The 27,723-nt window shown below is 58.5% G+C and overlaps 1 pseudogene; it reads right to left on the reverse strand.

Moving 5' to 3' along the window:
• The window catches only part of LOC146870290 (tubulin beta chain-like), an 81,634-nt pseudogene that overhangs the window by 30,787 nt on the left and 23,124 nt on the right, over nt 1-27,723 (reverse strand).

Raw genomic sequence — 27,723 nt, forward strand, 5'->3', positions numbered from 1 at the left:
ACGTGCGGGGGGTTTATTAATGCCCGTAATCGCGTATGTGAACAATGCATGCACTTGTATCATTTATCTGCCTTATAGGAAGCCAGCAATACATGTTTGCATAATTATATGGCGCGAACGCGACCTGAAGGTGTTGGAGCGCTTTACCTGAGAACCTTATTACATTACACATTCAAGCACGGGGAGCTTACAAGATTCGTACCATACTAAACGATCCCCGCGCCAGGTCCATTGCGCCTGCCGCAGCCCACTGCATGCCCCCCCCACCCCCAACTGCAGCGGGAGGGGGGGGAGATAACCTTAACCAGGGAGCGCCACAGGTGTTGCACCACCCGCGATCAGCGGGGACTCAGGCAGCTCCCAGCCTTGCAGTGCTGGTGTATTAGGGCCGTGAACCGACGCTAATCTCGTAACGGCTCCCACGGCGCAGGGTGTGCGGCTTCTTTGCCGTCGAACCCCCATTCATTTACTTTGCACGCGCATGAACATCGTATTGACCCTACCCAGGGCACTGGTAACTCAGTACCTCAATCGCGTTCGAACGCGAAATCGACACGAGGTATTGTGGCGCCTTACTTAAGTCTCGCAGTACAATATTAACATGCTTGAATGCCCCAGATCACGCGAGCTCCACACGAACGCGTTGAAGCGCTTGCAAGAGCCCAGAATCACGGGATGTTTGCCGATGCCAATGCTTCGAACCTCGTTTCCTATTACCAATGTCGGCAGCGCCCCATCAGGAGCTCTACCAATCGGGGCTATGTTCCTCGGTACACCGATAAATTCGGCCGGCGGACCGCGTCACTGCCCTTTAAAGGCGCCACCCTCGCCCTAATCTTGCGCCCCCTCCGCCCGTGGCCCACCGCGCCACAGGGCCCTGTCGATCTGGTACTGCCCAGGGACAGGGCCAGGGCGGAGTGGGTGCAGCAAGACTCACCGCAATCTGGAGACCCGACGGCGACCGATCGAAAAGATGGGAGCTGCACCTCTTTGAAAGGTTGTGAAGATTGTTGCCTATTTATAGCGCGAACTCGACCCAAATGTATTGGAGCGCTTTACACGAGCACCGTATTTACATTACGCATTCAGGCATGGGGAACTTAAAAGATTTGGCCGGAATCACAGGATGTTGACGCGACCCGAGAATGATTGAACCCTGGTTACCAGCACCAAAATCGGCAGGAAATCAAAATATTTATTTAATGCAGGTTTGTACTGCGCGAAGGTATGACGGTGCTTTACAGGAGCATCGGTTACCTTATTCATTCAATGCAGGTTTGTGCAGAGCGACGGAATGACGGCGCTTTAAATGAACACCCGTTACATTCCGGCGCGGGGAGATTAAGTGATTCACTCAGAAGCACAGGATGTGGAGTCGACCACTAGGCTCGAACCTTGGTTTCCTGCCAACCGTCAGACCACAATCACTCTCCTACAAGGCACGATGCGGACGCGGGCCCGAGACTCGAAGACCCCGCCCCCCTGATTGAAGACATGGGCCACGGCCTTTCTAAAGGTTTGCTCTCTAAGCCTTTATTCGTTATCGAGCAGCCGCGCGACCCGAAGAAGACATTGTAGCGCGCAGCACCGTCATTAAATCAATATTAGGCACGGGATTCGCCCCTAATCACAGAATGCGGACGCGGGCCCAGGATTCAATCGCACCAAGCCGATTGAGATCGCGAACCTGGGCATGCCTGTATCCGTTATGCAGCGGGAAAAAAGGCCGCAGTTATTGGAGATTGAGGTTAAGGTATTGATGCCCTTCACATGAGTGCCGCATTTTCTCTCCCGTGTAGGCACTGGGCGCTTCGCTCCCAAGGCAATCTTGTGAGCTCGAGTTTCTTGGAGCAACAACCCGCGAGCAATGCCTGCACTGGCATCGTGACACGCATATATGGGCAGCCACGATTACCTGTTGCCATATGTATGTAGCGCGCCATCGGCCCACAGGTATTGGAGCGCTTTACCTGAGTGCCCTGTTTTCCTACCCCATGCAGGCACTAGGCGCGTCATTTGGAATACAATAGAATGAGAGCCCATACATTTTTGTTAGGCCCGGGCAAATTAAGTGATTTGCACAGAATCAAAGGCTGTTCCAACGTCATTGCCGAGACTCGAACCCAGTTCCCCAGGTTCGAGGTCGAACGCCCTAGCGGTTAGGCCAACTCTCCTCCCCCGCAATCCGGACGCGATCCCGCGGGCCGGAACGGATTACCCTAGATCCGCCCCCAACTATCAGGTAGCCACGGCTACCCCTTGGCCCCGCCCACCTCAGCCCCCACACAACAACGTACGGGGGGGGCGCCCACTACACGAGCCCCCCTCCCGACGTCATAGCCGTTGGGAAGGGGGCAATAACCTCCCCCAGGGAGCGCCGCTCATTCTACATTTTTATAGCACAAACGATCGTTACTACGACACTGCATCACATTATCACGGGGCCCCTTTCGCATGAAGCTGGGAAGGTTTCATGTTTGCTGGTGTCTGCGGCCCTGAGCCCTCTTGGCCCAACTTGCGCCATCCCCGCCCGTGGCCATCCGGGCCACAGGGCCCCGGCGACCTGGTACTGCCCAGGGACGGGGCCGGGGCGGGAAGGGTAGAGCAAGACTCACCGTTGTTCGAGATGGCGGTGGGGCCGGGATCGCAGCGGCGAGGACGACAAAAGAGGTCGCCAGTGAGGGTGGGGGAAGGCTAAATAGCCTCCCCCTCACACCTGGGCCCGGAAGTGACGCGCATTGCGCGTCACTTCCGGCCCTGACATGGAGGGGGGCACCAGTCTGTGTCCCTGCCTCCCCCCCCCCCCGAAGGGAGGGAGTGGGGAGGGGTGACCGGGGCCCCGGGGCCACTAAGGCGCCGACCGCCGAGTGGCCCCCTGTGGGGGCCGCGGTCAGCGGCAAATAGTTGATGAAAAAAAACAGACTACAAAAGACAAATCTGGACCTAACCACTAGATGGCAGTCTAATGCACAGCAAAGATCCACTTTGCAAAACAGCTGCTCTTAAAGTGGATTATGTGATACACGGTGCAAGCCAGCGCTCGTAATCAAAGCAATACAACTGTACTTTTTGTACCTCACCAAGACATAGTGACCACACCGTCATCCGCTTCATTCAACACGCATGCACAGACGTCACCCAAGGATTACACTGACACTTTCATTGTGGGTGAAGAACTGCTGCAGGTTTATTTCATACAACATAAGTATGACGATTAATGGGTTATCTTACGGGCGATCCAGGGCAAGCAGCCCCTCGCTGCTCCGCCCGCCTGGTGAGCCAGCACGCACGGTGGGTCGATGCCCGGCAGTGCGGCACATATTTATTTTCAGATCATCCACTGGGTCACGTGATCTGTCTCCTACTCCCGCCCCTTCTGACAGGGGCGGAGCGTGTTGTGGCACACCCCCGGTTGGTCAGGCCCCCCAACCGCCCGAAGGACTAACGGGGCGCCGTCGCGGTCTTCCCAGAACCCCCTTCGGCTCGTGGACCTTGGCTCGGGCACCCTTACTGTGCCGGACAGGGGTACCCTTACTGTACCGCCTGTCGCAGAGGTACCCTTACTGTACCCGTCTGCCTCCAGATCGCCCTGTAACTCCGCCCGCAACGCAAAAGAAAACATTAAAACATTCCAATAACGCGCTGTCTCTGCCACGCAGGGTAAGCGGAAGGGTGGGAAACGCGTGTCCGGGCAGGAGCGGCGCGCAGGAAGCAGAGGAGGAACTGGGCGAGGGGGACACCTATGTAGGGGGGGCAAGCCTCGCCCCCCCTAACGGCCCGCCTCCACCTCACACTCATTGGGAGATATCCTCCCTGGGCGTGGCCTCGCGCGCGAGGCAGAAGGAGGGGGAAGGCTGCGACGGGCGGCCACTAGAGAGCTGCCCTGCTGATGTCCTAATGCGTGGGACGCGGGCAGCGGCATTACAATGATAATAAGCCCTGGTGAAATATTGGAAATCGAAATTTGTACATTTTTTCCCCCTTTTAAAGTCCTCATCTCCCCGTCCTCTGGCTCGTTCTGGCTGGATTCATTTTAACCACGAGGTGTAGGGGTCGTCGTGAAAGTGTTTCATGACTGGGGTCCTGTGTGGGACACCTGAGGCAGCGGCCACATGCAGAGCTAGTGAGCCTCACGGGTCTGAAGACCACCACGACCATGAATGGGGAGGAGCCACGTCACCCACCCCCAGCCCGGGCCCACCTGTCGCTTCGTTGTAGTACACGCTGATCCGATCCAGCTGCAGGTCGCTGTCCCCATGGTACGTTCCGGTTGGGTCAATGCCGTGTTCGTCGCTGATCACTTCCCAAAACTACAGAGGATAAAAAATATATATAGATTGACAGAGCACCCCCCAAGTTGGTTAGATGTCACACATACAACAAAGGTAACAAGCCCAACATCTGCTCAACCCACGAAGGGCAACTTCAGTTCTTGCTGAGACGCCCAGAACTAGAAACAGGTGCCACGAGGGCAAGAACACAGGTAGAGGGGTCCCAGAACTGGATGACAAGAATAGATCATGCAATGAACGAGGGTCCAATGTCTCACGCGGACATCAGGGATCTGTGTGGCCTCATGATCGAAGGACTGAATCCTGCCTGGTCCACCATGTGGTTCATAAAATGAGTACCACTGAGTCAGTTACCAATAAATATCCTCTCTCTGCCAATAGTGCCAAGAGGCCCTCAGAAGGAGCCTTTGTGCTACAATCGTTAAGTCCAGGGGCCCGGAGCCTTCAGCACCTGCCCATGTAAAGCACTACCTGTTACGATCGGGTTCTCTGTAATCTGTTGAGGCTCTATGCCCCACCTTCAGCTGGCACCAGACCTGGCTCCGTGCCCTGCCTTCAGCTGGCACCAGCCCCGGCTCCGTGCCCCGCCTTCAGCTGCCACCAGTCCTGGCTCTTGTAGCACCTTCAGGCAGGCACCTGGTGCCACCGTCACTGGACACCTGCCTGGCTCCCTGCACTGGCCACCTGGTACCATCGTCACTGCTCACATGCACGGCCTTCACTGCTCACCTGGTGCCACCATCACTGCTCACCTGCCCGACTCCCTGCACTGCCCTCACTGCGCACCTGCCTGGCTCCCTGCACTGCCCTCACTGCTTACCTACCTGGCTCCCTGCACTGCCCTCACTGCGCACCTGCCTGGCTCCCTGCACTGCCCTCATTGCTCACCTGCCTGGCTCCCTGCACTGCCCTCACTGCGCACCTGCCTGGCTCCCTGCACTGCCCTCATTGCTCACCTGCCTGGCTCCCTGCACTGCCCTCACTGCGCACCTGCCTGGCTCCCTGCACTGCCCTCATTGCTCACCTGCCTGGCTCCCTGCACTGCCCTCACTGCGCACCTGCCTGGCTCCCTGCACTGCCCTCATTGCTCACCTGCCTGGCTCCCTGCACTGCCCTCACTGCGCACCTGCCTGGCTCCCTGCACTGCCCTCATTGCTCACCTGCCTGGCTCCCTGCACTGCCCTCACTGCGCACCTGCCTGGCTCCCTGCACTGCCCTCATTGCTCACCTGCCTGGCTCCCTGCACTGCCCTCACTGCGCACCTGCCTGGCTCCCTGCACTGCCCTCATTGCTCACCTGCCTGGCTCCCTGCACTGCCCTCACTGCGCACCTGCCTGGCCCTAACATGGACCGTGCTGTCACTGGTCCTGGCTCCCTGCAACATACTCATCTGCCATCTGCAGCCAAATGTCCTGGCTCCCACTCCCACCTGTCCTGGCTCCCGCTTCCACCTGCCCTGGCACCCGTTTCCACCTGCCCTGGCATCCGCTTCCACCTGCCCCGGCTCCCTGTCCTGTATTCAGCTCCCACCTGTCCCGGCTCCCTGTCCTGTATTCAACTCCCGCCTGTCCAGACTCCCTGTCCTGTATTCAGCTCCCACCTGTCCAGGCTCCCTGTCCTGTATTCAGCTCCCGCCTGTCCAGGCTCCCCGTCCTGTATTCAGCTCCCACCTGCCCTGGCTCCCACCTGTCCAGGCTCCCTGTCCTATATTCAGCTCCCACCTGTCCAGGCTCCCTGTCCTATATTCATCTAACATCTGTCACCTACTCTGGCTTCAGAGCCCGGGCCGGGTAGGCGAAGCCGGACCCGATAGGGGCCCGGGCAAAACGCCGTCCGGGGGCGGCGCCCCTCCCCCGGCCACCCCCACGGGTATGTAAATGAAGGGCTAGGCCGACGGGTGCCAGGATTGGCCCCGAAGGCAGGAGCGAGCCCCCCCCCAATCAGGGGGCGCGCTCGTGGGCCAGGGGGGGGAATAAAAGGGGGCCACCAGGGCAGGTCGCCACAATTCCCCCCCCCGGGCCAAGGGCGAGTAAAGAAGAAACCCACCCACCCACACCTAGAAGTCGGGCGTCGCAGCTGCAAGGTGGAGGGTAGCGGAGCTAGGTAGACTAAGCTATCAAAAGAAAGGGGAGAACCCAGTAGAAGATAGAGGAGAGGCTCCCGCAATGCCTTGGGGATGCCGCACGGCAGGGGCACTGAGGGAGCCAAAAGGGCGGCACGCCGCCAACAAGGATTAGAGACAATACTCTCCCCATGACCCTTGGGATGCCTCACGGCAGGGGCTCAGAGGGAGACAAAAACAAAGGACCCAGTCACAAGAAGTTACAGTAGATGCACAAGAAAGGCCCTTGGGATGCCAGCCGGCAGGGGCCTCGGGGAGAAGGGAGGGCCCCTGTAAGGTCACAGGGCGAGCGGGACGGCACTTGCGGCCCGGACAGGTCCAAACGGAGACCCGCCCATTCGGTAGCAAGCTGAAGCCTAAACCCGGAAGCAGAAAGGGTTCCCTCCCCTCCCAGTGCATTGACAGAGCTGGGACAAGATTAACCAGGCATTATGTACATGACCTTGAACAATGCGTTACGATTGTATAAAGTTTTTGTGTTATGAATAAAACTGCGACCTTTTCAGGCACCCAACAGAAGTTGTCAGTGGTGATTTGAGGTAGCAGAGCATAACAGGTTGAAAAAGGGGGGAAGCAGGGAGGGGAGATCCGACGCCTGGACGGGGTTTTGCTCTACCTACAGTATTGACCTACTCCACTTCCCCCGACCCATACATATCTGTACAGCGCACTGTTGTTCGGACAGAGGGGGTCGGAGCTGCCCACCCTCGTCTGATTACCACGTGCCAGAGACCCCCAGACACAAACTGTGATCGAGAAGTGGCCACGCCCAGTGTAGGACCCCACTACAGGCGGGGTGCGGGGGACCCTGTAGGCTTACGACAGACCCTAAATAACCCAGCACTGTACAAAGAGTTGTGCGTCAGAGCGCCCCACTCCCAGGAGCGGAGAGCCCCAGCTGCTCCCCCCAACCAAGAAAAGGGACCCCCTCATGCTGGGTGGGCGTTAGAGGGTCGACACTGGCCAACAACTTCCGACTCATCCTTGTGAAGCAGCTGAAAGGATTACCGCCGTGTTATACGCACGCCTGTTATTCAAGCGCCTTCAAGATCCTCCCTTTTAGTGGGCGCTACATGCGGGGCACACATTAATTGTACAATTGTGCGCAGTCCCTGGCCTGCGCTACCAACCTATCTATGTGCTTTCTATAATTTCAGCTGTTTGTCTATGCGGTGGATCAGAACCGAACAAGTGAAAGGAGATGCAGAAATGGGAAACTAACACGGATTATTAAACATAAGATTTAAAAAAATGTCAAAGAGCGCGGGGCGGCGGGTGTGGACGACGCTCCCAGAGCAGGGTTCCGTCTGTGTGTAAAAAGATGCATATTTATAGCCTTGTCGCCTCGTGGAGGGGGTGGGAGAGGGGGGGCTGGCCTGTGGAATCCCCGACCCCCCCCCCTAATAATGAGATGCCACCAGGGCACAAGTCCTAAAAAAAGAAGTGGGGGGACGCTCCAAGTTTGGTGGTGTCACCGGAAGTGACGTCACGACAGGAAGTGACGTCACGAAAGGTGGCTTGCACCATCAGACTCATTGCCTCCCCTCGCTCACCCCTTAGATGCGATTGCATCAGAGAAGCCAGCGCGTGAGCAGTGTTCTGAATGAGCTCCGATCGCGCCCCAGAGAGGCCAAAGAGTGAATGTGTGGCTCCACTTGCTCCAGTTATCGTCCACTGTCGTGGGCGATGTCAGCCAGTCCTGGTTTTACAACTCTCCTTGCTTTGCGTTATGCATAATATTATAATAGTAATAATGCAGGTAAAATTCCAATCGCACGGATCCCTCGAGTCACCTGGTAAAGGGAGATCGACGGGGCGGCCGTGCGGGCAAGTAACGCCATCATTGAAAGTCCAGCTTTTGGGCAGGGGGGACGGCGTCCACCCGGTAAAAACCCGGTAAAATAAGTGGGGGGACGCCGTCCACCCGCGTGGTACCCCGACTCGAGCCCTGGATGCCACAAGCCTGCGGTGGCGGGGGGGGGGGGCGGTGACAGGGGCAGCGAGGTTTGACATTCCTCAGGGGTGGGGTCACTGCCGCCATTAATCCACCAATGCGCTTCTGTGACCCCCCTCCCCTCACCACTGCAGCCGGGAGGGGGGGCTCTTCCCTGCTTCATTGAGCCACAAAGAGGCAGAAATGGAGAGAGCGCCCCCCTGGAGAGGGAACCCCAGAACCGACAGGAAAGTGAGGGCGACCCCAACTCTGTATGACAAACTGAGCGAAAATGCAAATCACTTCTCACTCCAAAATTAACCCCCCTCTTCCCCCCCCCCCCCCCCCCCCCCCCATCACCGGAAAAAAACCCACCAAGAAATTATATTAAAAGCCCTTATTGTTGCAACTAATCGTGCTTTAGGACATCTGGGAGCGCGCCCCCCCCCCCCGTCACGCCCCGACAGTGACCCAGGGGTGGTGGGGGGTGTCATGTGCCACTCCCCCCGGTGCGGAGTGACCCTGGGGTGGTGGTGTCATGTATGACATGTGCCCACCCCGTGCGGAGTGACCCTGGTGTGGTGGTATGTATGACATGTGCCACCCCCCGTGCGGAGTGACCCTGGTGTGGTGGTATGTATGACATGTGCCACCCCCCGTGCGCCGGTGTCATGTACAACATGAACCCCTCCCGTGCGGCAGTGACCCTGGGACAGTGGTGGGGGGGTGTCAACTATGACATGTGCCACCTCCCACCCGCGCAGTGACCCTGGGGTGGCTGTGTCATGTATGACATGTGCCCCCCATCGGCCGTGACACTGGGGTGGTGGTGTCATGTATGACATGTGACAACCCTCCGCCCCCCCGCGGAGTGACCCTGGGACCCTGGGATGGTGGTGTCATGTATGAACCCCCCCCAGTGCGGCAGTGACACTGGGGTGGTGGGGAGTGTCATGTAAGAAATGTGCCTCCCCCGTTAGGCTGTGACCGTGGGGTGGTGGTGTCATGTATGACATGTGCCACCCCCGTGCGGAGGGAACCTGGGTTGGTGGTGTCATGTATGACATGCGCCACCCCCGCCCCTGTGCGGCAGTGACCGGGGTGTCAACTATGACATGTGCCCCTCCCTCCCCCGTAAGGAGTGAACCTGAGTATGGGACCGGCCTCGTGGCGTGGACCCCCCTGACCATTAGCCCCCCAACCCGACTCATGCAACCCCCCTGATCCCTGGGTATAGACCCCCGGCCACCATGTCCTGATGTTCCGATGTCCGACCCAGGGCCCCAGCTAAACCTAGACCTTAGACGCGCCATGCCCGGCCAAGGGAGAGGGAACCCCCCCCAAGCAAGACATGGAGGAGTAGTCTCTGTCGCACCTCTGACCTCCTCTCAATAGAGGGTTTCGATCGCCCTCCGGGCCCCCAGGGAGCTGGCTCCCCGCATGCTGGGTGTCTGGAGTCCCTCCCGGCCCTACTTCAAAGGATCAAAGAGCCGAGCGGCAGGAAATCTCAACACACCGCTCCCCGACGCCAAGACCCCTCTCTGTGAGGAAGCCGGACTTCAAAGGGAAGAAGGCGTATAACAGAGGGTGCTAAGGGGACTGGGGTAGAGAAGACCCGGAACTACGAGAGCCCTGCGGACCTGGTCGCGGCTCGACGAAACCCGAGGGATAGACGCTACCTGATCCTTGGAAACCACCTGAGCCCTGCTGACGCCGTCGCGGCTCCCGAGAACACTAAGAACACTGGAGCCCTGCTGAGAGACTTGCGGCTCCCTCCGACCCTAAGACCATCGGAGCCTGCTGAGAGACTCGCGGCTCCCACCAACTCAAGCCCGGCTGAGCCTGCCGAGTGAATCGCGGCTCCCTGAAGATCACCTGATCGACAGTTCCTTCCCGCCAGAGCCCTGCGGACGTGGTCGCGGCTCGAGAATACACTGGTCCGGCCGGACCCGAGACTGCACCGTGTCCCCCGGCTCGAGGATTGAGAGCTGTGCGAAGGATACTCGGCATTGACTCTGAACCAAGAACTGTCCCGCTACCCCAACCCCCCCTGTGAAGGAATTACCAAGCTTGTTGTATCGACCAAAGACTACCTTGCGGATCATAAAGGTCCAAAGAATCTTAGATAAAGATCTCCGTCTACTGAAACCTACTGTGTGGTGTCTCTTTGTCAAGTAGTGCAAGCTCAGCACGTGCGAGCCTAAAGTACGAGACCCCTTCCTGAAAGGGCCTCACCGCCGGTGCTCGGCCTGGTTCTGGGAGAGGTGGGTCACGGGGTGGTCAGGAACGTGTTCTGTAACCCCCCTGGGATCGCCCCTTCCAACATTTGGTGGCAGGCGACGGGATCCGAGCCGACAACTAGAGATCGCACAGTTAACAGCTGACGCACTACCGAACAAAGATGGAAGAAGGAGCCAACATGAGTACCACAGGAACCAACGCGAGCCCTACGTTCCGAGAGGACCGGTTGGAAGAGTATACGCACCGAGAACTAAAACAGTTTTGCAAAGACCTAGGAATCGCTACCACCGGATTAAGCACAAAAGAAGATTTCCAGAAAGCATTGAAAGCCTGGATAGAGTCCGGAGCTTCCCCTTCCCAAACCGAAGGAAACGCTCGAGAGGGGGAACTGCCGAACGAACTCCGAAGCACCCCGGTGAGGAGCAACGCCCCAGAGGGGGGCCTATCCCCGGAGGAACTAATGGACCGGTTAAGGGGGCGCAGCCACGAACTCGAACTGGCCAAGCTTAAGATAGAGGGAGAGCTAAAATTGGCAGAAAAAAAGTTAGCTGTAGAACAGTTACGCCTACAAGGGGAACTAGAGGAAAAGAAACGCCAGCGAGAACACGAAGAAAGAAAACTTCAACTGGAACACGAGTGCAGCCTAAAAGAGATCGAACTCAAAGCCAAGAATAAGGAATCCAACCGCTCGGGGAATCAAGAGACCTTTCCCCCAATGGAACCGAAGGTACACATCCCCAAGGATGTGGTGAAAGAGTATTACAAAAACGACGACATCCAGCAATGGTTCAAGGCCTACGAAGTCGCCATGACCTCCCACCGAGTTCCACAGAAGGATTTGGGGGCTGGCCTGTGGGGCCGGTTCCTGAGTGAGGGGAGAGACACCCTGCTGGACCTACCTTCCACCGTGCTAAATTCCTACAGCCACATGAAAGAGGCCTTACTAGCGAGATATGGACTCACCCCCGAGATGTACCGGCAACGGTTCCGAGACTGCAAAAAGATACCCGGTACTACGTGGGTGGAGTACGTAAACTTTTACAGCAGAGCCTTGGACGGGTGGATCAAGGGCAGCAAGGTCTCCACCTTTGAGGAACTGTTCGACCTAATTGCTTGGGAACATTTGTCCGCCAATTGCTTTGTAGAGTTACGCCAGCACCTCCTCGACAGCAAGCTCACAGATCCTCGGAAACTGGCTGTTGAAGCTGACTGCTGGGTGAACACCCGGGCCCCCCGGGGCCCCGTGGGAGACTATGGCCGCCACAGTCAGGGACCTCCCCGCCAGAGGGGTGGGGGGAACCAGGGAAGACAGAGGGACTTCCAGGCAGGCCCCCAGCATAGTCCCCCCAGAAACCAAGCCCCGCACTTTCCAGCACCACCTCCAGCCAGCACTGGGCCCCGGGGAGACAGGGACCCCGAGTCAAGATCACCTGTTACCGATGCCAACAGACTGGTCACTACGCCAGTGACCCCCAAGGTCCCATGGACCAACGGGCAGCAGCGACCGCTCATCCAGCCCGACAGATGGGCACCGTGGCCCTAGGGGAGGAGATGGAGGACACCGAGGAGTGGGAGCCGGCAGCCATGGCCCTGGTCTCCCTAGGAGACCGAGACATGGTTCCCGGAACTCCCTTACCCGCCAACACCAAGAAATACCGACAGCAGGTGACAGTCAACGGACACTGAGTTGAGGCCCTCCGCGACACCGGGGCGAGTGTCACAGCGGTCCACTGCCACCTGGTCGCCGAAGACCAGATACTACCCAACGTCTTCTGTCCGGTTATATCCTCGGACAATTCCGAGAGCCTCTGCAGGATGGCCCTGGTACCCTTCGAGTGGGGGGGAGTAACCGGTAAATTGAGAGTGGCCGTCCGAACCTCCCAGCCAGTGGACTGCCTCCTGGGCAACGATCTCGAGAGCTCCCTGTGGGGACAGGTGGGATGAAGGGCCCACCTAGGAATGATGGGCCTACCCGAATGGGTGTGCGCCACCACGCGCTCCATGTCAGCCCGATCGCCTCCCCTCGAGGGAGGTGAGGCCCCAACCCTGAACCCAGTCGCCATCCCCGAGGGACGGGACGGGCTACCGGAGCCCGGTGACCTCCCCCCAGAAGGGGAACCCGTCCCCGACGACGGACCATTATATCGGAACCCCGAGCAAATGACAGAGCTAGGTGACCTGCCCGAGTTGGCGCAATGGCGCTTCGAGGGAGGCCCCTCCCGGGAGGAGTTCTGCAGAGAACAAGCCACCTGCCCTTCCCTCATCGGACTCAGGCAGCAGGCCGAAGCCCAGGCGGTGGGCGACCGGTCCGGAACCCATTGGGTGCATTGGGAAAGCGACCTCCTGTACAGTGAGCAGAAGTCTGCCGAGCTAGGATCGGCCCGGGTACTGGTGGTACCCCTGCGCTTCCGAGATTTCCTCCTTGGCCTAGCCCATGATGTGCCCCTGGCGGGACACTTGGGCCAAGACAAAACCTATCATCGCTTAGTCACCCACTTCTATTGGCCCAAGATGCGAGCTAATATCGAGGCCCACTGTGAGTCATGTCCTACGTGCCAGGCCAGCGGAAAAAGTGGCGGGAAGCGCAAGGCGCCACTACAACCCTTCCCCGTCGTTAGTACCCCCTTCGAGCGGGTGGGGATAGACATCGTGGGACCTCTAGATCCAAGGACCGCCCAGGGCCACCGGTTCATCCTCGTACTGGTGGACCATGCCACCCGCTACCCCGAGGCCATTCCCCTCCGAACCGTGACGGCTCCCGTGGTGAGACGAGCCTTGATGGGGATATTCTCCCGCATGGGGTTCCCTCGCGAGGTCGTGAGTGATCGCGGCACTAACTTTATCTCGAAGTACATGAAGTCCTTATGGCAGCAATGTGGGGTATCGTACAAATTCACCACCCCGTACCATCCCCAAGGCAACGGTCTAGTAGAACGGTTTAATCGGACCCTGAAGGGGCTGATCATGGGCCTCGAGGAGCCCCTCCGGCGCCGGTGGGACGTCCTCCTTCCCTGCCTCCTGTTCGCATACCGGGAAGTCCCCCAAAAATCCCTGGGGTTCAGCCCATTCGAATTGCTCTACGGGCACCCCGTCCGGGGACCCCTGAGCCTGGTCAGGAGGGCTGGGAGACCACTCCCCGAGGCACCCCCCAAGATGAATTCCGCTACATCCTGGCGCTCCGCAACCAGACTCGGAAATTCCGAGAGCTCGCCGAAGCAAATCTCGAGACTAGCCAGGAGGAGATGAAGCGCTGGTATGACCAGAATGCCACTCTGGTCGAGTTCCAGCCGGGCCAACAGGTCTGGGTGATGGCCCCGGTGAAACCCTGCGTCCTCTAAGACAAATGGACTGGACCCTTCAAGGTCACAGAGCGAAAGAGTCAAGTCACTTATTTAGTTGACGTCCAGTCCCCTCGGAACCACCTCCGGGTCCTCCACGTGAACCGCCTCAAACCTCACTTCGTGAGGACGGAATTGAGTTTGCTCCTGGCCACCGACAATGGGGCCGAGGAGGACACCGAGCCCCTCCCGGACCTCCTGTGCGCTGAGGAAACCGATGGCTCTATCGAAGGAGTGAGACTTTCCTCCTTCCTCACCCCCCAACAATACGATGATTGTCGCGAGCTATTGGGGCAATTTGCAGACCTCTTCTCCCTCACCCCCAGGGTCACCGACTGGTGTGTCCACGACGTGGATACAGGAGACAGCCCGCCAGTACGGCACAGAGCCTACCGTGTCCCTGACAGGGTCCGGACCTGCACCCAGGCCGAGGTAGGCCAAAATGCTAGCCCTAGGGGTGGTCGAACCCTCCGACAGTCCCTGGGCCAGCCCCGTGGTACTGGTTTCGAAAGCAGCGGCCCCTGGGGTCGCCCCCGAACTAAGGTTCTGTGTGGACTACCGGGGGCTCAACGCGGTCACCCGAGCCAACGCTCACCCTATTCCCCGCGCCGACGAGCTCATAGACCGCCTTGGGGCTGCTCGCTACCTCAGCACCTTCGACTTGACCTGCGGATACTGGCAAATTGCGCTCACCGAGGGAGTCAAGGAGCGGTCCGCCTTCTCCACCCCCGATGGGCACTATCACTTCCGAGTCATGCCCTTTGGAATGAATAATGCCCCAGCCACCTTCCAGCGGCTGGTCAACGGGGTCCTGGCCGGGCTGGAGGAGTTCAGCGTCGCGTACCTAGACAACATTGCGGTGTTCAGCTCCCAATGGACCGAACGCCTCCAGCACCTCCGACAGGTGCTGGTGGCCCTGCGTCAAGCGGGCCTAACCGTCAAAGCCAGCAAATGCCAAATAGGACAAAGGTCAGTGGTTTACCTGGGGCACCAGGTCGGGAGCGGGCTGGTCGCCCCACTTCAGCCCAAGATCGACGCCATCCTGGCCTGGGAACCCCCTGCGACTCAGACAGAAGTTCGGGCCTTCCTAGGCCTCACCGGCTACTACCGAAGGTTCAATAAAAACTATGGCAGCATAGTAGGCCCCCTCACAGAGCTAACCTCCAAGAGACAGCCGAAAAGAGTACAATGGACCCCCCCCAGCCAAGAGGCGTTCGACGCCCTAAAAACCGCCATGTGTACTGCCCCCGTGCTCCAAGCCCCCGACTACTCCAAGGAATTTGTAGTCCAGACGGACGCCTCAGAGCACGGCATCGGGGCCATCCTCTCACAACTCAACGAGAAGGGTCTAGACCAGCCCGTAGCCTTCATTAGCCGGAGGCTACTACCCCGTGAACGACGGTGGAGCACCATTGAAAGAGAGGCCTTCGCAGTAGTCTGGGGACTAAAGAAACTACGGCCGTACTTGTTCGGAACCCACTTCCGAGTCCAAACAGATCATCGACCCTTACGGTGGCTGATGCAAATGAAAGGAGAGAACCCCAAACTGCTGCGATGGTCGATCTCCCTCCAGGGGATGGACTTCACCGTAGAGCATCGCCCAGGTACTGACCACGCCAACGCTGACGGCCTGTCCCGATTCTTCCGCCTCAGCGACGAGAACCCCCAAGAGGATGGGTAGTTCTCCCCAACTTTCAGCTGGGGAGAACGCGTGTGGGACCGGCCTCGTGGCGTGGACCCCCCTGACCATTAGCCCCCCAACTCGACTCATGCAACCCCCCTGATCCCTGGGTATAGACCCCCGGCCACCATGTCCTGATGTTCCGATGGCCGACCCAGGGCCCCAGCGAAACCTAGACCTTAGACGCGCCATGCACGCCAAAGGAGAGGGAACCCCCCCCAAGCAAGACAGGGAGGAGTAGTCTCTGTCGCACCTCTGACCTCCTCTCAATGGAGGGTTTCGATCGCCCTCTGGGCCCCCATGGAGCTGGCTCCCCGCATGCTGGGTGTCTGGAGTCCCTCCCGGCCCTACTTCAAAGGATCAAAGAGCCGAGCGGCAGGAAATCCCAACACACCGCCCCCCGACGCCAAGACCCCTCTCTGTGAGGACGCCGGACTTCAAAGGGAAGAAGGCATATAACAGAGGGTGCTGAGGGGACAGCGTCAGAGAAGACCTCGAACTACGAGAACCCTGCGGACCTGGTCGCGGCTCGACGAAACCAGAGGGAAAGACGCTACCCGATCCTTGGAAACCACCTGAGCCCTGCTGACGCCGTCGCGGCTCCCGAGAACACTAAGAACACTGGAGCCCTGCTGAGAGACTCGCGGCTCCCCCGACCCTAAGACCATCGGAGCCCGCTGAGAGACTCGCGGCTCCCACCAACTCAAGCCCGGCTGAGCCTGCCGAGTGAATCGCGGCTCCCCGAAGATCACCCGATCGACAGTTCCTTCCCGCCAGAGCCCTGCGGACATGGTCGCGGCTCGAGAATACACTGTTCCGGCCGGACCCGAGAATGCACCGTGTCCCCCGGCTCGAGGATTGAGAGCTGTGCGAAGGATACTCGGCATTGACTCTGAACCAAGAACTGTCCCGCTACTCCAACCCCCCCTGTGAAGCAATTACCAAGCTTGTTGTATCGACCAAAGACTACCTTGCGGATCATAAAGGTCCAAAGAATCTTAGATAAAGATCTCCGTCTACTGAAACCTACTGTGTGGTGTCTCTTTGTCAAGTAGTGCAAGCTCAGCGCGTGCGAGCCTAAAGTACCAGACCCCTTCCTGAAAGGGCCTCACTGCCGGTGCTCGGCCTGGTTCTGGGAGAGGTGGGTCACGGGGTGCTCAGGAACGTGTTCTGTAACCCCCCTGGGATCACCCCTTCTAACATTTGGTGGCAGGCGACGGGATCCGAGCTGACACCTAGAGATCGCACAGTAAACGGCTGACGCACTACCGAACAAAGATGGAAGAAGGAGCCGACATGAGTACCACAGGAACCAACGCGAGCCCTACGTTCCGAGAGGACCGGTTGGAAGAGTATACGCACCGAGAACTAAAACAGTTTTGCAAAGACCTAGGAATCGCTACCACCGGATTAAGCACAAAAGAAGATTTCCAGAAAGCATTGAAAGCCTGGATAGAGTCCGGAGCTTCCCCTTCCCAAACCGAAGGAAACCCTCGAGAGCGGGAACTGCCGAACGAACTCCGAAGCACCCCGGTGAGGAGCAACGTCCCAGAGGGGGGCCTATCCTCGGAGGAACTAGCGGACCGGGAAAGGGGCCGCAGCCACGAACTCGAACTGGCCAAGCTTAAGATAGAGGGAGAGCTAAAATTGGCAGAAAAAAGTTAGCTGTAGAACAGTTACGCCTACAAGGGGAACTAGAGGAAAAGAAACGCCAGCGAGAACACGAAGAAAGAAAACTTCAACTGGAACACGAGCGCAGCCTAAAAGAGATCGAACTCAAAGCCAAGAATAAGGAATCCAACCCCTCTGGGAATCAAGAGACCTCTCCCCCAATGGAACCGAAGGTACACATCCCCAAGGATGTGGTGAAAGAGTATTACAAAAGCGACGACATCCAGCAATGGTTCAAGGCCTACGAAGTCGCCATGACCTCCCACCGAGTTCTACAGAAGGATTGGGGGGCTGGCCTGTGGGGCCGGTTCCTGAGTGAGGGGAGAGACACCCTGCTGGACCTACCTTCCACCGTGCTAAATTCCTACAGCCACATGAAAGAGGCCTTACTAGCGAGATATGGACTCACCCCCGAGATGTACCGGCAACGGTTTCGAGACTGCAAAAAGATACCCGGTACTACGTGGGTGGAGTACGTAAACTTTTACAGCAGAGCCTTGGACGGGTGGATCAAGGGCAGCAAGGTCTCCACCTTTGAGGAACTGTTCGACCTAATCGCTTGGGAACATTTGTCCGCCAATTGCTTTGTAGAGTTACGCCAGCACCTCCTCGACAGCAAGCTCACAGATCCTCGGAAACTGGCTGTTGAAGCTGACTGCTGGGTGAACACCCGGGCCCCCCGGGGCCCCGTGGGAGACTACGGCCGCCACAGTCAGGGACCTCCCCGCCAGAGGGGTGGGGGGAACCAGGGAAGACAGAGGGACTTCCAGGCAGGCCCCCAGCATAGTCCCCCCAGAAACCAAGCCCCGCACTTTCCAGCACCACCTCCAGCCAGCACTGGGCCCCGGGGAGACAGGGACCCCGAGTCAAGATCACCTGTTACCGATGCCAACAGACTGGTCACTACGCCAGTGACCCCCAAGGTCCCATGTACCAACGGGCAGCAGCGACCGCTCATCCAGCCCGACAGATGGGCACCGTGGCCCTAGGGGAGGAGATGGAGGACACCGAGGAGTGGGAGCCGGCAGCCATGGCCCTGGTCTCCCTAGGAGACCGAGAAATGGTTCCCGGAACTCCCTTACCCGCCAACACCAAGAAATACCGACAGCAGGTGACAGTCAACGGACACTGAGTTGAGGCCCTCCGCGACACCAGGGCGAGTGTCACAGCGGTCCACTGCCACCTGGTCGCCGAAGACCAGATACTACCCAACGTCTTCTGTCCGGTTATATCCTCGGACAATTCCGAGAGCCTCTGCAGGATGGCCCTGGAACCCTTCGAGTGGGGGGGAGTAACCGGTAAATTGAGAGTGGCCGTCCGAACCTCCCAGCCAGTGGACTGCCTCCTGGGCAACGATCTCGAGAGCTCCCTGTGGGGACAGGTGGGATGAAGGGCCCACCTAGGAATGATGGGCCTACCCGAATGGGTGTGCGCCACCACGCGCTCCATGTCAGCCCGATCGCCTCCCATCGAGGGAGGTGAGGCCCCAACCCTGAACCCAGTCGCCATCCTCGAGGGACGGGACGGGCTACCCGAGCCCGGTGACCTCCCCCCAGAAGGGGAACCCGTCCCCGACGACGGACCATTATATCGGAACCCCGAGCAAATGACAGAGCTAAGTGACCTGCCCGAGTTGGCGCAATGGCGCTTCGAGGGAGGCCCCTCCCGGGAGGAGTTCTGCAGAGAACAAGCCAACCGCCCTTCCCTCATCGGACTCAGGCAGCAGGCCGAAACCCAGGCGGCGGGTGACCGGTCCGGAACCCATTGGGTGTATTGGGAAAGCGACCTCCTGTACAGTGAGCAGAAGTCTGCCGAGCTAGGATCGGCCCGGGTACTGGTGGTACCCCTGCGCTTCCGAGACTTCCTCCTTGGCCTAGCCCATGATGTGCCCCTGGCGGGACACTTGGGCCAAGACAAAGCCTATCATCGCTTAGTCACCCACTTCTATTGGCCCAAGATGCGAGCTAATATCGAGGCCCACTGTAAGTCATGTCCCACGTGCCAGGCCAGCGGCAAAAGTGGCGGGAAGCGCAAGGCGCCACTACAACCCTTCCCCGTCGTTAGTACCCCCTTCGAGCGGGTGGGGATAGACATCGTGGGACCTCTAGATCCAAGGACCGCCCAGGGCCACCGGTTCATCCTCGTACTGGTGGACCATGCCACCCGCTACCCCGAGGCCATTCCCCTCCGAACCGTGATGGCTCCCGTGGTGGGACGAGCCTTGATGGGGATATTCTCCCGCGTGGGGTTCCCTCGCGAGGTCGTGAGTGATCGCAGCACTAACTTTATCTCGAAGTACATGAAGTCCTTATGGCAGCAATGTTCGGTATTGTACAAATTCACCACCCCGTACCATCCCCAAGGCAACGGTCTAGTAGAACGGTTTAACCGGACCCTGAAGGGGATGATCATGGGCCTCGAGGAGCCCCTCTGGCGCCGGTGGGACATCCTCCTTCCCTGCCTCCTGTTCGCCTACCGGGAAGTCCCCCAAAAATCCCTGGGGTTCAGCCCATTCGAATTGCTCTACGGGCACCCCGTCCGGGGACCCCTGAGCCTGGTCAAGGAGGGCTGGGAGACCACTCCCCGAGGCTCCCCCCAAGATGAATTCCGCTACATCCTGGCGCTCCGCAACCAGACTCGGAAATTCCGAGAGCTCGCCGAAGCAAATCTCGAGACTAGCCAGGAGGAGATGAAGCGCTGGTATGACCAGAATGCCACTCTGGTTGAGTTCCAGCCGAGCCAACAGGTCTGGGTGATGGCCCCGGTGAAACCCTGCGTCCTCCAAGACAAATGGACTGGACCCTTCAAGGTCATAGAGCGAAAGAGTCAAGTCACTTATTTAGTTGACGTCCAGTCCCCTCGGAACCCCCTCCGGGTCCTCCACGTGAACCGCCTCAAACCTCACTTCGTGAGGACGGAATTGAGTTTGCTCCTGGCCACCGACGATGGGGCGGAGGAGGACACCGAGCCTCCTGTGCGCTAAGGAAACCGATGGCTCTATCGAAGGAGTGAGACTTTCCTCCTCCCTCACCCCCCAACAATACGATGATTTTCGCCAGCTATTGGGGCAATTTGCAGACCTCTTCTCCCTCACCCCCAGGGTCACCGACTGGTGTGTCCATGACGTGGATACCGGAGACAGCCCGCCAGTACGGCACAGAGCCTACCGTGTCCCTGACAGGGTCCGGACCTGCATCCAGGCCGAGGTAGCCAAAATGCTAGCCCTAGGGGTGGTCGAACCCTCCGACAGTCCCTGGGCCAGCCCCGTGGTACTGGTTCCGAAAGCAGCGGCCCCTGGGGTCGCCCCCGAACTAAGGTTCTGTGTGGACTACCGGGGGCTCAACGCGGTCACCCGAGCCGACGCTCACCCTATTCCCCGCGCCGACGAGCTCATTGACCGCCTTGGGGCTGCTCGCTACCTCAGCACCTTCGACTTGACCTGCGGATACTGGCAAATTGCGCTCACCGAGGGAGCCAAGGAGCGGTCCGCCTTCTCCACCCCCGATGGGCACTATCGCTTCCGAGTCATGCCCTTTGGAATGAAAAATGCCCCGGCCACCTTCCAGCGGCTGGTCAACGGGGTCCTGGCCGGGCTGGAAGAGTTCAGCGCCGCGTACCTAGACGACATTGCGGTGTTCAGCTCCCAATGGACCGAACACCTCCAGCACCTCCGACAGGTGCTGGTGGCCCTGCGCCAAGCGGGCCTAACCGTCAAAGCCAGCAAATGCCAAATAGGACAAAGTTCAGTGGTTTACCTGGGGCACCAGGTCGGGAGCGGGCTGGTCGCCCCCCTTCAGCCCAAGATCGACGCCATCCTGGCCTTGGAACCCCCTGCGACTCAGACAGAAGTTCGGGCCTTCCTAGGCCTCACCGGCTACTACCGAAGGTTCATTAAAAACTATGGCAGCATAGTAGGCCCCCTCACAGAGCTAACCTCCAAGAGACAGCCGAAAAGAGTACAATGGACCCCCCCTGCCAAGAGGCGTTCGACGCCCTAAAAACCGCCATGTGTACTGCCCCCGTGCTCCAAGCCCCCGACTACTCCAAGGAATTTGTAGTCCAGACGGACGCCTCGGAGCACGGCATCGGGGCCATCCTCTCACAACTCAACGAGAAGGGTCTAGAACAGCCCGTAGCCTTCATTAGCCGGAGGCTACTACCCCGTGAACGACAGGGGAGCACCATTGAAAGAGAGGCCTTCGCAGTAGTCTGGGTGCTAAAGAAACTACGGCCGTACTTGTTCGGAACCCACTTCCGAGTCCAAACAGATCATCGACCCTTACGGTGGCTGATGCAAATGAAAGGAGAGAACCCCAAACTGCTGCGATGGTCGATCTCCCTCTAGGGGATGGACTTCATCGTAGAGCATCGCCCAGGTACTGACCACGCCAACGCTGACGGCCTGTCCCGATTCTTCCGCCTCAGCGACGAGAACCCCCAAGAGGATGGGTAGTTCTCCCCGACTTTCAGCTGGGGGGGATGCGTGTGGGACCGGCCTCGTGGCGTGAACCCCCCTGACCATTAGCCCCCCAACCCGACTCATGCAACCCCCCTGATCCCTGGGTATAGACCCCCGGCCACCATGTCCTGATGTTCCGATGGCCGACCCAGGGCCCCAGCGAAACCTAGACCTTAGACGCGCCATGCCCGGCCAAGGGAGAGGGAACCCCCCCAAGCAAGACAGGGAGGAGTAGTCTCTGTCGCACCTCTGACCTCCTCTCAATGGAGGGTTTTGATCGCCCTCAGGGCCCCCAGGGAGCTGGCTCCCCACATGCTGGGTGTCTGGAGTCCCTCCCGGCCCTACTTCAAAGGATCAAAGAACCGAGCGGCAGGAAATCCCAACACACCGCCCCCCGACGCCAAGACCCATCTCTGTGAGGAGGCCGGACTTCAAAGGGAAGAAGGCGTATAACAGAGGGTGCTGAGGGGACTGGGGCAGAGAAGACCTGGAACTACGAGAGCCCTGTGGACCTGGTCGCGGCTCGACGAAACCCGAGGGAAAGACGCTACCCGATCCTTGGAAACCACCTGAGACCTGCTGACGCCGTCGCGGCTCCCGAGAACAATAAGAACACTGGAGCTCTGCTGAGAGACTCGTGGCTCCCCCCAACCCTAAGACCATCGGAGCCTGCTGAGAGACTCGCGGCTCCCACCAACTCAAGCCCGGCTGAGCCTGCCGAGTGAATCGTGGCTCCCTGAAGATCACCCAATCGACAGTTCCTTCCCACCAGAGCCCTGCGGACGTGGTCGCGGTTTGAGAATACACTGGTCCGGCCGGACCCGAGACTGCACCGTGTCCCCCGGCTCGAGGATTGAGAGCTGTGCGAAGGATACTCGGCATTGACTCTGAACCAAGAACTGTCCCGCTACCCCAACCCCCCCTGTGAAGGAATTACCAAGCTTGTTGTATCGACCAAAGACTACCTTGCGGATCATAAAGGTCCAAAGAATCTTAAATAAAGATCTCCGTCTACTGAAACCTACTGTGTGGTGTCTCTTTGTCAAGTAGTGCAAGCTCAGCGCGTGCGAGCCTAAAGTACGAGACCCCTTCCTGAAAGGGCCTCACTGCCGGTGCTCGGCCTGGTTCTGGGAGAGGTGGGTCACGGGGTGGTCAGGAACGTGTTCTGTAACCCCCCTGGGATCGCCCTTTCCAACACTGAGTTGGTGGTGTCATGTATGATATGTGCATGGCTGTACGATGGGAGGGTAGCTGCCTGCGCTATTTGGGGGTTAATATCTATCACACCCAGCCGGATTTGCTGGAGGGGAATGTTGGCAGAGCCATTCGAGGCTTGCGCGGTAGCATAGGTTTTTGGAGGACGCTCCCACTTTCGTGTGCTGGGAGGGTGGCGCTACTGAAGATGGTGGTGTTACCCCGCCTCTTATACTTTTTTCGCACCCTGCCCATATGGATACCAGCATCGCTTTTCGAGCGCCTTCGAGCACTGTCTACGGGCTTTATTTGGGGCTCGGGAAGGCGGCGGGTGGCTTTGACCACATTGCGGCGGCCGAGAGCGGAGGGGGGCCTGGCGGTCCCGGACTTTGAATGGTACTATCTGGCGGCACAACTCCAATGGCTCACACAGGCGGTGGCTAGGGAGTATAGAGGCCCGGAGGGCCCGCAGGGCAGGTTGATCCCGCGTCATGTGCTCGCCTTCATAGTCCTTCAGCAGCGGATGGACCTTGCCCAACTTACTCTAGAGGAACGCACCCTCAGGTTGTGCTGGAACCGGTGCCAGAAGAGGGCCACCATAACTCACCCTTATGCCCCGGAAATCCCCCTGGGTATGTGTACGGCGCTCCCGCACGGGGGCGATTGGTCGGGACTAGCCGCTTGGGAGGAGCTGGGCGTCCAAGTAGTGGGTGATTTATTCAGAGAAGGGGTGTTGTTGCCCTTCCAAGACTTGCAGGACTCTTATGGGCTTCCGCGGGGGGACTATTTACTTCACGCAGCCCTTGTAGCGGGCCTCCAGAGACATTGGAATATGGGGCTCTCGGAGCCGCCGATCGCCGCGGGCTGCCAATATGTAGTGATGGCGGCGGGGGCGTCCAAGGCCATTACCTGCCTCTACCGCAGACTGTCGACGGAATGCCTGCGACCCCTAGACGCGTTGAGGGATAAGTGGGAAGTGGACCTCGAGAAACCCATCCCCGAGTCGACATGGTCCACACTGGTGCGGCGGGCCTGGAAGCTGGTTCAGTTTTTTACGCTACACAGGGCTTATCTGACGCCGGTTAAGATATCGCAATATTTTGGGGGCGTTCACTCTCAGTGCCCGCGGTGTGGGGGGGATGGGGCTGATTTTCGTCATATGTTCTGGTCATGCGCGCAGTTGGGTGACTACTGGGAAGATGTTATAGATTGCTTGAATCAGGTGACGGATCGCTCTATAGCACCGGAGATGGGGGCCTGCCTGCTGCTTTGGTTTCCCCACACCCGCTGAATGAAGATTACCAGTAAGTTCTATGACTTAGGGTTGATCATGGCCAAGAGGGAACTGACTATGCATTGGAAAACGTGAGCGGGGCCTAGCTTTTTGAGGTGGAGGACGGCGTTTGCGAGATGGGCAGGTGCAGAGGGCACTCTCCGGTTGCAATTAGCCCTTCGGAGGGATGATGAAAAGGCACTAGCGACGGCCCGAGCTTGGGAGGCGCTGGTGGTGGAACTTCAGGGGCTGATGTCCGATGTGGGCGGAGAAGGGAGCACCTCTGATCGACAAGAGGAAGCGGCGAGTGGGGAGTAGGCAGGGGGCCTGGGTGAGGACTGGACACATAAAGCCTGGGTCGACATGGGGGAGGCCCGAGTCGCCTTGGGAAGGTTGAGCACCCGTACATGATTCATAGTAATGAGGGGGGCGCGTCAGGAAGGAGGTAGGCAGAGGGGGGCACACTGACATGGGGGGCGGGAGGGAGAGGGAGTGGGGGCTTCAAGCGGGAAGGGTGATTTTTCTCCTGCGTACTTGGGGGCAATGCTGAATGTAAAAGATTACTTTGGAGGGGGGGGGCTGTTGGGAACTGTACTGAGATGTTGGTACGAAGACAATAAAAAAAAAATGTTTAAAAAAAAAAAAATGATATGTGCATGGCTGGAGTCAGGGGTACACGCAGGTACACGGCGTCCCCCCACTCTTTTCACAGGGTGGACGCCGTCCCCCTGCCAAGAAGCTGGGCCCCACAGAAATATGCTGAACGTGTCCCGGTGTAATTTCCAGACACCGGGACACGTTCAACACGTGACGCCATGAGGACATTTGCATATTGTCAGTCCCCCACTTCTTTTTATAGGGCACTATATGTGCCTCCCCTGCGCAGTGACTCTGGGGTGGTGGTGTCATGTATGACATGCGCCCCCCGTTTGGCTGTGACCCTGGGGTGGTGGTGTCATGTATGACATGTGCCACCCCCCCAAGAGGTGGTGTCATGTATGACATGTGCCACCCTCCCTGCGCTTTGACCGTGGGGTGGTGGTGTCATGTATGATGTGCCACTCCACCCCCCTCCCCGCTGCAGTGACCCCGAGGTGGTGGTGGGTGTCATGTTTGACATGCAAGGCTTAAGTGGGCTGGGTCTCCCCGGTGCTGAACACCGGCAGTGTTTTTAAAGAGGCCTCGAAACGGGTTTCTATCATGTTGTGTTCTATGTCCTGGCACAGGCGGTCCGTTTTTCCTCCGGACTGCAGTGACAGCAGGCACCTCGATGTGCGCTGCTCACTTCTCACTAGTGGAGAAGTTACGGCATGACGTCATGCCAGGTGAGCGTTGTAGGGGAAGGGAAATCCTTTAGAGAGTCATTTTCTCTCTGGATTACCCTTTTCTTTTCGAAACTCAGGGACAGCAACATTGTCGTGGTGTCACCAGGGCTTTAAATGGAAGCTTTTTCAATATTATATACAAGACTTTTTGTAGGTATGATGCTACTTGTTGTATCCTAGATCTGGATATAATGACAGAAACATCAAATTACCAGACGGGCGGCACACTATGCTAAACACAGATTTGTTTAGTTAATGTGTTTTTAAGCTACGCCCTTCATTACTTTGGCCACACCCTTTTGAGAGTCCCCCCCCCCCAGTTTTTTCATCCCACTTAAAGCTCTGATGACATGTGCCCCCTCCGTGCGGCAGTGACCCCCGGGTGGTGGGGGTGTCATGTATGACGTGCCCCACCCCCCTTACGGCACTGACCCCGGGAGACTTGTTTCCTTTGATACAATGTTTCTTTCCTCCCTCCTGCCGGGGTGGGGCCACTATGTATCCGGCTGCCGGAGGAAACATTGTACAAAGCTCAAGGCCCCCCTCCCTCATCCGAGGGTCTGCCCTGCACCCCCCCCTCAGCAAACCAGGGGCACCGTTGGATAAGCAAATAACAGCCCCCCACAAACCGAAGCACGGGGGAGGGGGGCTGTAAAGCGCACAGATTCCACCCTTTATGAGAGAACCGCCCCCTTCCCACAGGTTAGAGTATGGGGGGGCATTGCAGCGCTTTCGAGGTCCTTAAATAGCTCCGAGGTATTTAAATAGCGCCCCCTCATACCTCACCGTCCACACTATCCGCAGAGGGAGGGGGCATGTATAGCGCCTGGGGGGGGGGGGGGAGTGTTGGTCTTTCACCATGCACCCGGGCCGGCCAGGCCCCATTTAACGGTTTCTCGACAGCGGGAGTGGCCACACAAAAAAATGTGTTACCGCCCCCGCCACGTGCTGCTGGTGCTAATGCAATGACTGCACCCCCTACCCGCATCACGGGGACCCATGCACCCCCTCCCCCCCAATCACCCGGGACCCATGTACCCCCCCCCCCCTGCTGCTGGTGCTAATGCACTGACTGCCCCCGCATCACCGGGGACCCATTCACCACGTGCTGCTAATACTATGATAGCCCCCCCAATCACCGGGTACCCACGAATAGCCCCCGCATCACGGGGAACCCATGCACCCCGCTCCCCCCCAATCACCCGGGACCCATGCACCCCCCCCCCCCGCCACGTGCTGCTGGTGCTAATGCACTGACTGCCCCCGCATCACGGCGGAGCTATGCACCAGTGCTGCTAATACTGATAGCCCCCCACCCCTCCAATCACCGGGGACCAACGAATGCCCCCGCATCACGGGGAACCCATGTATACACCCCGCTGCTGTTGCTAATCCAGTGGCAGCCCCCCACCCCCATCATCATTACCGGGGGCCTATACGTACACACAACCCGCCACGTGCTGCTGGTGCTAATGTAATGACAGCACCCTCCCCCCCCTCCGCCCGCTGGTGCCAATCCAATGACAGCACCCTTCCCCATCATCACCGGGGGGGCCAATCCCCCCCGCTGGTGCTAATCCAGTGACAGTACCCTCCCCCCATCATCACCGGGGCCTCTACACCCCTCCCCCCCCATCACTGGAGACCCATGAACACCCCCCACCCACCACTTGCTGCTGGTGCTAATCCAATGACAGCATCACAGGAGACCCATGCACCTGCCGCCCCCAGCCGGCCACGTGCTTCTAATCCAATGACATCACCCCTCTTTGCTGCTTGTGCTAATGCAATGATAGCATCCCCCAATTCATTATGAGGGGCCCATACACACCCACCCTGAGCATGCGCAGCTGTCACTAATCCAGTGACCCCCCCCCCCCGAATCTATTATAGAGCCTCCAGCGTGCCCTGCTGCCACTAATGAAATGATAGCACCCCCTCTCCCTCAAAAAACCTTTTTCTCCCCCCTGCACGAATTTATTAGAAGGCTTTCTTACTTCTAGCTATCCTCGGGGGGTGGGGGCACGAAATCAGTTCAGTTCAGTTCAGTAGTTCTTTATTCGGTTGTTAAAAACACCATAAAAGGATATATATACACAATACATTCTTTAAAAAAACAATTAAATCAGCATCATAAGAACTCTGATACAAAGAAGAATACATATTCGCAAAAGGGGTACATCGATTCATAACA

The sequence above is a fragment of the Triturus cristatus genome, chromosome 1_1 (genome assembly GCF_964204655.1).
Source record: "Triturus cristatus chromosome 1_1, aTriCri1.1, whole genome shotgun sequence".
NCBI classification, from domain to species: domain Eukaryota; kingdom Metazoa; phylum Chordata; class Amphibia; order Caudata; family Salamandridae; genus Triturus; species Triturus cristatus.